This window comes from Protopterus annectens, chromosome 1.part1 (genome assembly GCF_019279795.1).
Source record: "Protopterus annectens isolate FY-2018-M chromosome 1.part1, PAN1.0, whole genome shotgun sequence".
Taxonomy (NCBI): Eukaryota; Metazoa; Chordata; order Ceratodontiformes; family Protopteridae; genus Protopterus; species Protopterus annectens.
Genome location: NC_056726.1, coordinates 1,101,672,127 through 1,101,686,789, shown reverse-complemented (window position 1 = coordinate 1,101,686,789; position 14,663 = coordinate 1,101,672,127). Strand labels below are relative to the sequence as shown.

The 14,663-nt window shown below is 40.7% G+C and overlaps 1 pseudogene; it reads left to right on the top strand.

The window, feature by feature from the left end:
- Positions 1 to 5,160: 5,160 nt before the first annotated feature.
- Positions 5,161 to 6,017, top strand: LOC122815503 (annotated as a pseudogene).
- Positions 6,018 to 14,663: the final 8,646 nt, after the last annotated feature.

The following is a 14,663-nucleotide window of genomic DNA, read 5'->3' as shown; positions in this document are numbered from 1 at the left end:
TGTGGTACCTAATGGCTGATTTAACATTTTTTATAAGTGCTGTAGGTGACTTGGGTACCTACTGGTTGAGTTAATTTCTATGTGTGGTGCAGGTGACTTGTATACTTAATGGTTAAGTTAGGAATTTCCATATGTAGTGGAGATGACTTGGGTACTTATTGTTTGAGTTAAGGATGTCCATTTTATGTGTGTGCAGGTGACTTGGTACCTTCCATATGTGCGGACCCTCACTTGGGTAACTAATGGTTGAGTTAACAATTTCCATGTGTGGTGCAGGTGACTGGTTTACCTAATGGTTGAGTTAAAGACTTCCATATTTTCATAGGTTCATATTTTCAGAGGTGTTTACTAAGCTAATGAACACAAGGACCTTTTTAAGCCTAGCAATGCATCCCAAATTTCTGACAAGTTCTGATACCATTGATAAGTGTAAACAGAGGCTTTGGAGATGAACCGTTTACAGGTTGCCTGTGTCCATTAGAGACATAGGTGCCAAACCAGGGATGAATTTTCTATTTCCCATCCAATTGTCCAGGTTGCAATTGAATTGGGTTAGGGAGGAACTCTGCTTCACATGGATGGAGACCCTCTTCCAGGTATGTGGTAATCTTTGGGACACATACCTGTCTCTCCAGCAGGTCCTTTTTATATCACAGGCAAGGTTTAAGTCTTTAGAATGGGTAATGCTGCTGCTGTTTGTTTTGAGGATAAGCAAGAAGCCATCAGAGTGGGGTCTGAGAATACCCTGTATATTAGGCACATATCTCCCCTAAAAAGCCTGTGGGAAACACAATACAGATAAAGAGCCTTTAGGCAGTCTGCATATGACATTTTACTTAAGTCCTGTATTCCTTTAGTGAGGAAGCTCTGTGGACATTCCAGTTGCTGGATATGCCTGGTTAGGTACATACCAAAGGGGGCATTGTACTCAATGATAGGTCTGATGAAGGCCGAATACAGTGGAACAATGACTTCCTTGGACTTAGATGCCATACCCTTGTTTATTACTTGCGCAACATAGAATGAGTTCCTCACCACTGTAAACACATGATGGTCAAAGGCTAGAGTACTTTCTATGTGTATCCTTAAGTCCCTGACTGTTGGGTCAGCTCTGAGGGGTGTGTTGTCAATATGATAGTTACCAGGGATGGATGACTTCTCAAAGGATACTATTATGCATTTCTTGGCATTTAGTTTTAGTCCATGGCTCAGACACCAGTCATTTGTCTGTGTCAGCCCCTCCTGGAGAACATATGTGTCAGTGTGATAAGTACGTTAAGATATCTGTTTTATATTAGTTATTGCTCAATATTTGCATCCTGATATTGTTATCAAATCAGAGAATACATGGAGATAGTCACAGCCATCACACTGACATGACATTGATGTGTCTAATGTTGACCTAATAACACTGAAACGTAAATTCCTACACCCATCTCCACATGCACAACTCTTACTCTTCAAAACATGCTGCAATAACAAAAGTATTTTTTGCATGGGGTCAACCCCCTCGCATCTTCACATTCCCTGTTATTGCATATATACTATCTCTGTTATCACACAACTGCTGACCATCTGCACTGTTGACAAAAGTGAGGTTGTCAGCAGTAAATGGTAGATAATGTTTACTCAGGCAGCTTAAGAAGATGAAATGTTGAAGTAAATGTGGAAGTGCTGACTTTCTGGGGGTGTTGTATAAAGGAAATAATCTAAGTACTTGGTTTCTATCTAAATTTAACTTTAAGGTTTAGTTACATGAAAAAATAATTGATTCGCAAGCTGTGTCCTACATGAACTACAAAGTGAACTGGCACCTCACCTGTGTACCCTGTTCATTCACAGCCTTACCTCAGGCTTTGTCCCTACCAAATGGCACACTGCTATAGTCATCCCTCTCCACAAAGGAGGAGCGACTACAGACCCTGGGAACTATCGTCCCATTAGCCTGGCAAGTCTGATATGCAAAGCTATGGAATGCATCTTCATGGACCTAATAAACAAGGATATAGGGAAACTCCAAACTCTGGATCCACACAGTTTGGTTTTGTAAAGGGTAGATCATGCCTGCTCAACTTTGTCGACTTCTTTGAGTCAGTCACCAGAGCTGTGGATGAAGCCAAGGTGATTCATACAGCCTACCTTGATCTGGCCAAGGCCTTTGATACCATTCCACACTCAGGAATCACAGAAAAACTCACTAAGCTAGGCATCAACTCCTATATCACTAGGTGTGTTACAAACTGGCACACAGATAGAACCCACAGTGTGAAAGTAGGTGACTCCAAGTCAGACTGCCGACCAGTCACGACTGGAGTCCCATAGGGATCGGTCCTGGGTCCTCTCCTGTTTGTTATCTACTTCTCAGAAGTCCAGGCCAACACAAAGGGCCTCTGGCTGACAACATTCGCAGACAATTGCAAGTTGGGAGCTATTATTATCTCTCCAAGTGATGTTGACATCCTACAGAAAGGTATCACTGAGACCAGCAACTGGTGTCACAACCATGGCCTTAAGCTCAATGCCAAAAAATGTGTCATCATCCCCTTTGGGAAAAACCCTACTCCCACAAATTACCACATCAATGGTAGTCCACTGATAACAGAAGGTGTTATAAGATATCTGGGAACATAGGTTGACAGCAACATCTCTTTTGCCTACCACATTGCCACTGTGGTCAGAAAGTCCTTCTATGTGGCACAAGGGTTTTGCATCCAGGAAGAAAGAGGTCATTGTCTCCCTCTACTCTTCCCTCATTAGAGCAGTCATCGAGTACAATGCCCCATTTGGCATGTACCTCACTAGACACCTGCAACAACTGGAGAGGCCGCAAAAGTACCTCACAAAGAGGATCCTAGGCTTTAAACACTTGCTCTATATGGACAGACTCAAAAAACTCCAATTATTCTCTGTCTCATATCGCCTACTTAGAGCCGATCTCTGCTTGACTTACAAAGCCATGTCTGACCCAGCTCTGTTAGAAATGCTACATCTAAAGAAATCCCAATCCCTACGCACCACACACTCCATAGACCTAAACCTCATTACCACAATTAACAGAACATGCTGGAGGGACAGGTTCGTAACCCAGAGACTGCCCATGCTATGGAATAGACTTCCATACATGTCAAACATAACACCTCACTGGCCCTCTTCAAGAGAAATCGTGATGAGTGGATGGGAAATAGAAAATTCACCCCAGGGATCACTCCAGTAGCACTACTTGACAGAGGCACTGGGAACTAAGGTCAGGTGGCACGATGCCAGGGTAATCCTATGGGCTAGGCTTGTAAAGGTTTCAGGGCCATTAGCCTGTTACATACCTAAGAACCTATGAACCTAGACAAAGGTTAGATATCTGGCCAGGGGTTTTACTTCATGGTATAAGAAGATCATCTTCCCATTATATGAGATTGGGGTAATATATTCTTTGGATTATGTCCAGTTTTAGAGGCCTTATAAAGGGAAGCAGGTTGCCCTGCTTGTGAGGACACCAAACAGGAGAAGAAAAAATATTACAGGGAATGAAAGGATATTTATATCAGCAAATATGTGTTACCAGTAGGTGAGTGAAAGGATATTTATATCAGCAAATATGTGTTACCAGTAGGTGAGTGAAAGGATGCTACAGATATACTGACAAAATTATTTGACTACAAAATCAAAGAAGTAAAGATTTGGATTTTAGAGTAAACTATTGATATGGAAGGAGGAGACATAAAATAACAAACGGAGGTGCATTCATTTGAAAAAGATAAAAAGTATATTTTTACACAGTGATTGAATCAGTGGCTGCATATCCTATAATGACTGTGCAGGTGGAGAACAGAGATACATTTAAATAACTTTTATGTACATTAAACTTGTTCTCATGTGAGAAAAAGAGGTTAACTACAGTGTTGTCATGCTGGCAGATATAAACAACAAGAAAAGTACATTTTGTCTACATTACTGCCTTTCCTTTTTCTGCACATATGAAGGCAAGTCAGTACTTAAAATGATTGACTGATTTACTGAGACTCAAAGGATCAGACTCTGTAGCAGGACTGGAATCTGTGTATTCTGCAATATGAGAGTGTAGGTGCGTACAAAGCGAATTACAACACAATGAAGTGAGGTTTGATGGTACTGTACTGATACAGAAATAAAGCACAGGTGGGTAGAGAGGGAATTACAACACAGTGATCTGGGGTTTGATGTCACTCTACTGATTAACAAATAGAGCATAAGTGGGTACAAAGGGAATTACAATGCAATGAACTGGGACTTGATGTTACCGTACTAAGGAATAGAGCATAGGTGGGTACAAAGGGAATTACAACAAAATGAACTGGGGTTTGATGTTACTGTAATGATAGAGAATAGAGCATAGGTGCGTACCAAGAGAATTACAACACAGTGAACTGGGGTTTGATGTTACTGCACTGATACAGAAACAGAGCACATGTGGTTACAAAGGGAATTACAACACAATGAACTGGGGTTGATTTTACTGTACTGATTAACAAACAGAGCATAAGTGGGTACAAAGGGAATTACAATGCAATGAACTGGGACTTGATGTTACCGTACTAAGGAATAGAGCATAGGTGGGTACAAAGGGAATTGCAACACAATGAACTGTGGTTTGATTTTACAGTACTGATTAAGAAATAGAGCACAGGTGGGTACAAAGAGAATTACAACACAATGAACTGGGGTTTGATGTTACTGTACTGATGCAGATTAGAGCATAGGTGGCTACAAAGGGAATTACAATGCAATGAACTGGGGTTTGATGTTACTGTACTGATGCAGATTAGAGCATAGGTGGCTACAAATTGAATTGCAACACAATGAACTGGGATTTGATTTTACTGTACTGATTAACAAATAGAGCATTGGTGGGTACAAAGGGAATTACAACACAATGAACTGGGGTTTAATTTTACTGTACTGAATCGGAAATAACAACATTATAGCTGTTTTGAGATGAGCTGTATTAGAAGTTGTATTTTATTCTGTTTTATGTCTTTTCCGGGTTCAGCATTTGCTAAATCTGACAGCACCAATGGCAAATCTCACCCAAGGCTATACTTATGACAGCACTGATTACACCACATGTTGTATGTTTCTGAGTATGATAATGATAGCTCTTCTCTTCTGCCAGTCCTCTGAATAATATCCACGACTGCGTACATCATTATGTTTCTAGTGGGAATCTTGGGAAATGCACTTGTTATCTGGATAACAGAATTTGAACTGAAAAAGACTGTGAACATAATTTGGTTCCTTAATCTTTCGGTTGCAGATTTCCTCTTCTGCATGAGTTTACCATTTTTAATCACACAGTTTGCATTGGATTATTGCTGGCCATTTGGCCGCTTCTTATGCAAGATCATGCCTGCAAGAAAAATATTAAATATGTTTGCCAGTGTTTTTCTCCTTATGGTAGTGAGCATAGATCTCTGTGCTCTAGTCCTCCGATCAATCTGGTGTCAGAATACAAGAACCACATCCATGGCTACGTGTGTGTTTTGTTGTGTGGGTGCTGAATTTAATATTAGCTATTCCCTCTGTAGTATTTCAGATGACATTTACTGACCCTATGTCAAGAAAAATCACTTGTGAAATCAAAAATCGCAATGCCATGCTTGGTATTAGAATTTCTTGGTTTGTCTTTGGTTTTCTTTTACCGTTTGTTATTATTGTAACCAGTTATAGTCTACTAATGTTAAAAGTAAAAACAACACGCTTTTCTGGATCCAATAAGAGATACAAAATGTTATGCACTGTGATTACTACTTTTTTTTATCTGTTGGTTGCCATATCATGTCAGAAGACTTTTAGGTGCAACCAATGAAAAGATGTACACGTCTTCAACATTCATTGTGCTGCCTAATCTTACTCTGTGTCTTACTTATGTTAATAGTTGTGTAAACCCAAACATCTGCGTAATTATTGGACTGGACTTGAAGAAAAAGTTGAGAAAATCAATGACTACACCCCTAAAATATTTATTAAATGATGAACTGACTTAGGAAAAGGTCTACACTAGTTCCAAATCTAAGTCATTCACTGAAGAATGACTGCAAATGATTTCCTAAGATGCATACACCAAATGTCAGGTTCATAAAGTACATTGGGTTTTGTTGGGCCATTAATGCACTGATAGCAGCAATACATGCAAACCTTGCCCAGACAGAAGCATCGATTCTGACTGTGGATGAACAATTCTACCAAGACACTCTGCCCATTTCACTACTTTGGATAGGATGTAAATATAACATGCAGTAGTGTTTTCAGTTTTAATTTCTTTATAGAAGAGAGTCAGTTTGCTTAATTTAAGTTACCAAAATGTATGTCCTGTAGTCCTGACAGAAAGTCTTTAACTCCATTTTCACGTATGGACCATCTACAAGTTCATGAATATGAAGCCAGTTTCTCTTTTCATAATGGCATAACGCACATTGCTAACACATTATACCAGTCTTCTGCAGGCAGACAGCATATCTCTTCCCCCATCACCTTCTGAAAGCCAGCCTGCTAAAGGTTCATAGGTTCATAGGTTGGTACTAGGCTATATACAAGCCTAGCCATAACAATTCCCTGGCTATTTCTTCCCACACTATTTACTTTCCTGGACCCCTGTCTATCAGGGCGACTTACATGATCCCCGGGGTGAATTTTTTAAAACTGCACAAACATTGCCTGCCTGTCCACTGTATGTTACTTTATGTTGTCATGATTTCACAGATTATCATATTACGTTTGTGCATCTACCAAAAACAATTGTTTAATTCTAATGGGAAGTTTATAACATTTGTGGGATGGGCAGCTTCTGTGAATATACCGGTGCCATTAATGCACTTTGGCAGAGGAATGTAAACTCTCCCATTCTTCAAATATAAGTGATATTGGAGAAGATATAGAAACAAAGATAAGTGCAGAGGACAACCAAATCCTCCATGAGAGTGTAGGGTATTTCTTCCAGGTAAAACCAGCATTTCAATTCAATTGCATTTGAACATAAAAGGAATTTGACAAATGATATAGATGTGTATGTGCTACATCCATTCTAGTAACACACAATAACAATTCCACGTCCTGGAGTAAACTCTGCCCTGTAACTGATGATGTACAGAAAGTCAGGTCATTCAGTAGTAACACCCCAGCAACTAAATATTCCAGAGGAAATAATTTCATTTTCATCCCACTTAGTCTTCTTCTTCTTCTTTTGGCATTTCCCGGTTAGGGGTCGCCACAGCGGATCATCTGTCCGCTCATGATTGGCAGTGGAGTTTTACGGTGTCAAGTTGCCAGCCTGGCGCCCAACCTTCCACGGAAGGCACACACACATGCTCACACTTAGGGCCAATTTGGAGTGTCCAATCCACCTACTGCATGTCTTTAGGATGTGGGAGGAAACCGGAGCACCCCCAGGAAACCCACGCAACCACAGAGAGGACATGCAGACTCCACACAGAAGGCACCCCAGCCGAGAATCAAACCGGAGAACCTCTTGCTGTGAGGCAACAATACTAACCACTGCACCACCCTGGCCGCCCATTTTCATCCCACTTAGTAAGCTTCATTAAATCATCCCATCATAAAATATAAGTGCACAAGTAATTTCAGCCAACTGAGCATGCTCACAAAGATATGCCTTGATAACCACTGCCTCCAGCAAGACAGCCCATCCTGGTCAAAATGTGCCCAGCAAGACAATCCATCAGGGTCACCTAACAAGGCATTCCACAGCAATTAATACATCAGGACATTCCTTGATATTTATTACCCCCATCAAGACATTCTTTGGTGTCACCATCTGAATCAAGACAACATTCCTGTCAAGATATTCAGTTATAATCAGTAGCCACAAACAAGATGTTTGATCTGCAAATTCCCAAATGCATGGGGGTCTGTTTCTTCCAGTCAGTACTCACACCAATACATTCCATTATATGGGGGTGGGGGCAGAAAAGCATTGCATCCCACTGAGTATCCCACAGCAAGTGACTCAATATCAGTGACATTTTCTGTCAAAGTGAGTCTTGTACAGCAAATAACCTACCACAAAGAGGTCTCCCATGAATTCCTTCCAACCTCTGATGATGTATCCTGATATATACCCAGCAAGTCATTGAATGTCATAGAGTATCACCCACAACTATTTCTAATTCAGTGAGTTCCCAACATCAAATTTTTATCCATGGCCCAGCAAGTCATTCTTACTCAGGTGGTATCATAAACAACTAATTCTGACTCAATGAGTCCATTCCAGCAAATTGTTAGTCTAATTTAGACTTGACAAGTTATTCTATTCCCATGGATACCCAGAAGCTAATTCCAATCCAATGAGTATAGAGAAAGAAAGAAATCTTTGTCTCCTACTGTGGACTCCATCAACTAAGTACCCCAAAAATTACTTCTGACCCAACGACTATAGTACAGCAGATAATTCTACCTCATTAAGTACCCCAGGAACTTACTATGGCTCCGTGAGCATCCTCTGCAACTTTTTATGAGTTGTTGAGTGAGTATAACCCAACAGCTCAGTCGATCTCATTCAGAACCCCCAACACCTAACTTTAACCCAGTCAGCAGAACCTAGCAAATCATTCTCTGCAATTAGATTATCTCAAGGACTGATTCTGCCAGCTGATTATTACAAAGTACCCCTCATATCTAATTCTGACTCAGAGAATAAGGCCTAGAAAGTCATTCTATCCCAATACCCCAGCAACTATTTTGATCCAGTGATTACCCCCTTTAGTAACTGTGACCCAGTGAGTACAGTCTCCAACTCCTTTTATCCCAATGGTTAGCCCCAACAATTAATTCTGACCTTTGGGATGTATCTTACTAAACATATCAAACAACAGGAGAGAACCCAAATGTTTCTTTCAAAAGAGATCATGGTAATAAAGGCTTGAGCTACCAAAAGAGGCTGAAGGTCTTATCCCTGTAGTCAGTGTCCCACAGCCTAATTAGGGGTGATCTATGCCTTGTCTTCTGGATTATTAGGGATCTTTTAGTCTAAGACTTTATATGTTTCTACAAATCAAACATCCCTGTGCACACCAGAACTAGAGATCTGAATGTATTTCAGCAAATAAACAACTCATAATGACGAGGCAGATTCGGCACATGAGTACCCCTTCTGTGGAACAAACTTTCTCTTCAGATCAAGCAATGTAAAATACTAAGAAGGAATTAAACAATGTAATAGGTATTCATTCATAAATTCACACTGGTATGACTAGGGCATCGCTCAGTGAAAAAGAGGTTAAGGCTAAGGGTGGGTATTGGCAAGGAGTAAATGACCATACGGCCAAATTGCCTTGTATATAATATCATTTTAAGTAATTACAACCTAGCAAGCCTTTCTGTCCCAGTAAATAACCCCCAATAACTAATTCTGAGACAGTGACTAAAACCCACCACCTCATTTCATCTCAGTGAGTTCTCCACAACTGACTTGAGCCCATGGAGTATAGCCTAGTGACTTACTCTGCCTCATTGAGTACCTCAGCAAGTAGCTCTGATGCAGTTATAGCCCAACTAATTCTGACTCAGTAGGTACCTCAGTAACTACCTCTGACTCACAGAATCTAGCTCAAGAAATAATTCTATCCCAGTGAATCCTCCTGATAACTAAATATGACTCAGTAAAGGTACCACTTACAAGCCATTCCATCACATCGATTTCCAACATTGTCATCCTATCATGGAGGGTATGCCATGAAAGTTACATGAACCTAGTGAATATAGCTCAGCAACTCACTTTCTCTCCCAGTGAGTACCCCAAAAAGGAATTCTTACCCTCTGAATACTCCCAACTAATTTTGAGCCAAGGAGTGCCCCTACTAATTCTAAGCTAGTGAGTGTGCTCAGAAATTCATTGAATCCCAGTGACCCCAGTTATGTTAGCAGCTTGGGGAGTGGTCTTCACAAATTGCACATTGTCCATGTGGAACAAACAGAGGAAATGCCATTAAATGCAATCGCTGTTAGCATGCACTGTGCACAAGGGATACTTACAATTTTGTCTCCACATATTTTATTATTATTATTACCTCAGAGAGAGCACAGTTGTATCCTTAGGTGAGTAGCTCTACCATCTGTTCCCTTCCTGAAGAGTCCTTCAGCAATATGGGCTGCATTAGTCGCTTAGTGAGAAAATATTTCTGGGTGAATTTAGTTATTTTTAACATATTGGTTTCACTTATAACTTTTAGCACCTGGAAGTCTGAACTCATCTCATATTCTTTACAACAGTTTTCTTCTTTAATTAGATGCCTGTATGTTGATTGCACACAGAGTACGCTATCTGCTATATGTCTGGTAGCAGAGTCTGCAAAGCATTTATTATGACCATAAATGTGAACATAATGGGGATGATAGAAGGAATGACCATCCCACAGGATATCACATACACGTGTACATGTAATAGAGTGGTCACCTGACAAAGACAATAGCTGGAAGAATTCACAGTCCAGGAGAACAAAGTGTGAGTACATGCCCTATACTCACATGGTATGTGTGCTAATGCATTTATCCAAATCACCTTGCTTGGATGCCATGGACAAAGCTGCCACCATAAAACAGTATGTAGACAAGAATTGACAGGAAGTGGTGCAGGATGTGAATGCGAATTTTGCATGTCCTCTGTTTAGTATGACAGGATTAATTTCAGTTATTGTAGCTTGCTGTAGCATAGATTTTGTTTTAGAAATTAGTAAAGCATTTGTCTTTAAGTAAACCATTTGGAGCTAAACTATCTCCTAGACAGCAACATCCTGTCACCTACTCAGCATGGTTTCAGACCTGCCCATAGTACCACTACAGCCCTCCTCTGCTTCACAGAAACAGTAAACTGTCTCAAAAATGAAGGCCTACAAGTGTCAACTCTTTTTTTGGATATGTCTAAAGCATTTGACACAGTCTCACACCAGGTCCTGCTAAACAAACTAAACCAATATCATCTATCAAATTCCACTCTTACCTGGTTCCAAAGCTACTTAACTGACAGGTACCAAGCTGTGAAATGGGAAAATTCTCTCTCTCCTCAGCTGCCCATAACTATAGGAGTCCCACAGGGTTCTATCTTAGGACCACTACTATTCACAATCTTCACAAATGACCTCCATACTTCCACACAGCATGCATCTATAATTCAGTATGCAGATGATACTACCTTAATCTGTGCTGCACAAAACATTCCCACCCTCCTGTAAACAACTCAACTAGCATTCTCTGACGTTGAAAACTACCTTACCAAAGCCCAACTTATCCTCAATCCAAAGAAAACTCAGCTTATGATTATAACCAGTTCTAACAAAAACACTAACAGTCAAGTCACTATCTACTCCACTAATGCTACTCCAATTGCTCCAGTGGCACAGGCTAAGCTATTGGGAATAACCATAGACTCCCACCTAAAATTTGATAGTCATCTCAACTTAACTATTAAAAAAGTACATGCCAAACTGGGGTCACTCTACCGTATCAAACCATTTCTTACCAACAACACAAGATCAGCCATTGCTCACTCCCAACTTCTATCCACCCTACTCTATGCATCTCCCATTCTGACTAATCTCAACAAAACTGAACTAAGCAAAATGGAAGCCTACTATAACAGAATTGCCCGCTTTGCTGCAAATTGCTCATATAGAACTCATCACTATACTGCTTTGAGACAGCTCCACTGGCTTGAACTGCCCAACCTCCTAACCTACAATCAGCTCTGCCTCTGTCATTCTATCTATTACCTCCTCAATAAGTGTCCTGCCCTCAAAAACCTAGTACAACATCACTCAGCCAAAAGGCCTCTTAGATCATCAAGCAAACTACTACTAGAAGTCACCAACAGCTACAACAGCTTTGGAGATGCACTATATAGTAGTTCAGTGGCTAAAAAATGGAACTCTGTCCCCACTAGCATTCAAAACACATCATCCAAAGCCTCCTTTAAAGACCTCATCAGGCAACATCTCAAGGAAAGTTGACAGTGCCATGATTGCTCCCCAGGCTAGTGAAAGCAGATAACACATACATACAAAATCTAGAGCACTTGATAATAGTTTTCAATCTTACTCACAAACACTGGCTAATCTACAATATATGCACTGTACCTGTGTACTATGTATGTATTCTACCTATGTTCCAAATTTCAGCTGTACACCACAAATCTATTAATTACCTTTATTTTTAAAATTAATATTTTTTGTTTGTTCTCTCCACTGTAACTGTTTATGTGCCACATACCACTGTAAAAACATGTCTCCTGTAATTTGTGTGTATACTAATCATGTCTAAATAACTAAATGTGTCTGTAATTTTTCTTTGTGGAGCTTTTCTCCCCGGGCCTCTGCTGAAAAAGGGCCTTTTCGGCTCAGTCAGACACCCCCGGTTAACAAATGTAAAATAAATAAATAAAATATAATTACATATTTTGTAGTAATTTCCAAATGCATGATTTGTTCTATAAACAAGTTCTGGTAAGTTATGGTGTTTTCAGTTCCGTGATATACTAGTTTAATTCACCATCTTGTAAAATATGTGTTTGTATTCACATACGTTTACATTTGTATACATGTTACATGTGTGTACATACAATGCTATTTTGGGGGGGGGGTGCTCTTTTTCTTTCCTGCTTCATTCTGTTGGGTCCTTATCCAGCACCCCACATCTGTCATTAGATCTACCTCAGGACCTCTTCTGGTACAGATGAGTCCAGTGTGGATCCTAAGGGGGTACTGAGGGTTTGTTTAACTACATCTGGCAGGCATGGTTCATTTTATGGCCTACCCTGTAATGTCCCCCTCCCTGTGGTTCTAAAGGAATGTTTTGGAGGCAAATGTGTAATAGGGACATGAAACATTTCACCCCACCTACACGTTGGTTCACCCAAGACTACACCCTTCCAACATAATGTCCCCAGTTTACATCGGGGATCGTCATACGAAACCAGGATGACCCCCCCCCAACCAGAATGGTAATGCCCATCCCTTGTTGCTGTTTGTTTACTCACCCAAGCTACAAACTGAACCTGGGTGACCAGGGATGTAGCCAGGGCTTTATCCCTCTATGCCATTTGACTGGCTCTTGTGTTGCTTATGTGTGTGTGTATGTGTGTGTGTGTGTGTGTGTGTGTGTGTGTGTGTGTGTGTGTGTGTGTGTGTGTGTGTGTGTGTGTGTGTGTCTGTGTCTGTGTGTATGTGTGTGTGTGTGTGTGTGTGTGTGTGTGTGTGTGTGTGTGTGTGTGTGTGTGTGTGTGTGTGTGTGCAAGTGAGTTTGAAAATATGCAGGTTCATTTGTCTTTGCTGCTACAGTTTGCACACTTTAAAAATAGCAATATAAAATGCTGAGATGTTTCTTACAACACCTATGACATTACAGTGTAATGTATAGCTGGATGTTGTCATTGCCATGTGACACACTGTGCTGCTTTACTTCTTTATTTTGCCTTGTGCCTAGATCTTGCTAGAATACGCTGTGGCCTAAATATCCTGGAAATGGCTGGCTGTATGCACAGATGGAGGGACACATGGGAGGAATGTTGTGACTGTTCTTACTTGCACTTTAAATATAATGTATACCAAGGGGGTTATACCTATGGAATATGTTGCGCTATCTTACATACATCACACAGTCTGTTGTAATTCCTCACATATAAACACAACTTTATTACAGTGTGAAACAAGCAGTGATATACAAAAACAGAACAGAAACAGGTTGACCAGCAAATGTATAAGTATCTGGCGGGGTTCCTCAATGTTTTTCTTGTTAGATAATGACAGCACGACTGGGGTTTAACCTCTTAAACTCATCTTATAGTTTCATAGTTTCATAGTATAGTACTAGGCTATCTGCCCTGGGGCATTTGTAAGCCTAGCCATAGTGATGTGGCTTTTGCCACCCCATGAAATGGTACAAAAGTGTACAGAATAAATCTAGAATACTGTGCCTCTGTCTAGTAGTGACACAGTGAAGGTCCCCTTATATAATATAATTAGTTTACTGTGCCCCTGTCTAGCAGTGACACAGATGTGACCCCCCGGGGTAAACCTACGATCTCCCATCCACTCATCAAGATGTCTCTTGAAGAGAGTCATTGAGGGGCTCTGCATAATACGAACTGGGATCCTGTTCCAAAGCATGGGAAGCCTCTGGGTTATGAATCTATCCCTCCAGCGTGTCCTATTCATACTTGTGCTGAGGTTTAAGTCTTTAGCTCTCGTGGTCCTGATGGATTTGGATTTTTTGAGGTGGAGCATGTCCATCAGATCCTGATTGGACATGGCCTTGTACGTCAGGCAGAGATCACCTCTGAGCAGGCGGTATGCTACTGAATAGAGGTGAAGTTTCTTTAGTCTGGCAGAATAAGACATATGTTGGAGACCCTTGATCCTTTTGGTGAGGTACTTTTGTGGTCTCTCCAGCTGTTGCAAGTGCCGGGTGAGGTACATACCAAATGGGGCATTGTACTCAATCATGGGTCTGATGAGGGAGGAATATAGGGGTACAATGACATCCTTGGATCTGGATGTGAAACCCTTCATGATGAGGTGTGCAAGGTAGAATGTTTTTCTAACCACTTTGGCAACGTGGGTGTCAAATGAGAGGTCACTGTCTACTTGGGTCCCTAGGTCTCTGATTACTTTTTCCATACTCAGTGG